This window comes from Herpailurus yagouaroundi, unplaced genomic scaffold (genome assembly GCF_014898765.1).
Source record: "Herpailurus yagouaroundi ecotype Mexico unplaced genomic scaffold, PumYag 250, whole genome shotgun sequence".
NCBI lineage: Eukaryota > Metazoa > Chordata > Mammalia > Carnivora > Felidae > Herpailurus > Herpailurus yagouaroundi.
The window spans coordinates 19,138,743-19,140,274 of NW_024412467.1; the positions used below are offsets into that span (position 1 = coordinate 19,138,743).

At 46.8% G+C, this 1,532-nt stretch overlaps 1 pseudogene; it reads left to right on the forward strand.

The window, feature by feature from the left end:
* Positions 1–981: 981 nt before the first annotated feature.
* LOC121020584 (60S ribosomal protein L39-like) lies at positions 982–1,166 on the forward strand (annotated as a pseudogene).
* The last annotated feature ends 366 nt before the right edge of the window (positions 1,167–1,532 follow it).

A 1,532-nucleotide genomic window follows, 5' to 3' on the forward strand; every position in this document is an offset into this window, starting at 1 on the left:
TCAAGAGTAGATTGGCTGGAGCTTGGTGGGTCCTGTCAGGCTGAGCCCGGGGGAGGCAGGGTCCCTAAAAGGGACCCTTCTGTACCCTGACAAGATAGCCTAGAAGCCAGTGGGAGAGGATTGAAGGCCCATGAAGAACAAACACTAATCCTGAGCTTGCTGGGGAGAAGGAAGAGGGGCGACCCTTCCTGACACCTGTCGCCATACCTGGGCGACTGGCATGTTCTCCTGTGTGTGTGTGTGTGTGGGTTGGGAGGGGGTACCCTGATGCTCCGGTGCAGCTCTGCTCATTTGTGATCTTGATTCAGGGGAGAATATTATCATCTGATACAGTCTTCCTATCTAACACTTTATCAAGCGCAGCAGTCACAGCCCAACATCAATCTCTTGCTAACACATATATTCATCTTGATGGGGCTCATGGCAGCCTGCGATGGTTACCATATAAACAGAGTTCTGTGATGAAGCTGCATTCCCCAGGGAGCATTCCTCCTTGCCCTTCTAAGTGCTCCCATGTGGGCTACTGGGGGTCAGCAGTGACCCAGAGGCTCCCTACACACAGACTTTTGGCACTGGCCTCTTGATTCCCTTGCAAATGGAACAGGAAATCCATGCATGGTGAAGTGGGGGTGGGGGGGGCAGGGGAGGTCCATGGGCTCTAATTAGCTTCTGTGGTATTGAGTCTGTTTTTCTTTTTCTTACAGCATGTTGACTTCACATTTTGATCTTAATGTGTTTCCTTATTGTGAGCCCCATTCCTCCAGTGGGCTGAACGGTTGCTCCACTCTTGGATAAAGAACCTTCTGACAATGACAGTGTTGTAATGAGGGTGTGCCAGTATGGTCATCTTGAACATCCTTTGGGATGGCATTAAGAAAACACTTGGTTGAGCTGGGTGGGACCAAAGCAGATTTTAAAAAATGTTTTCCTTCTCTTTCCTCTTCTCCACCATCGTGGTGTGTGCTGTGACTGTTTCTCACCATGTCTTCTCACAAGACTTTCAGGATCAAGTGATTCCTGGCCAAGAAACAAAAGCAGAATCATCCCATTCCCCACTGGATTTGATGAAAACTGGTAATAAAATCAGATACAACTCCAAGAGGCGGCATTGGAGAAGGACAAAGCTGGGTCTGTAAGGGATCGTACATGAGATGGCACACGTTTATGCTGCCTGAAAGTCATGTGTTCCATCACCTCCCTACTACCTGACCAGTAGATCTGTTTCATCAGGAAATTGACTTTTCTCTCTTATGATGCTTCTGCACCAGTAGGTTGGTTCAGTAATAAACATGTGAGACCTTTTGATTGAAAATAAATAAAAATGAAAAATGTTTTCCTTGCTTTTTCACACCTTTGCTTTTCTACCAACTGATTTTCATGAGCTTTCTGGAATCTGGGTGAGTAAATTAACTGCGTGGAGGGGAGATTTGCTTGAGGAAGGTTTTGCCTTTCTTTTTCCACACGTTTTATACCTAAGTTTTCACTGCTTTGTGGTCAAGGAGTCAGGTAATGACCCCTGGGGTTCTGAAGAC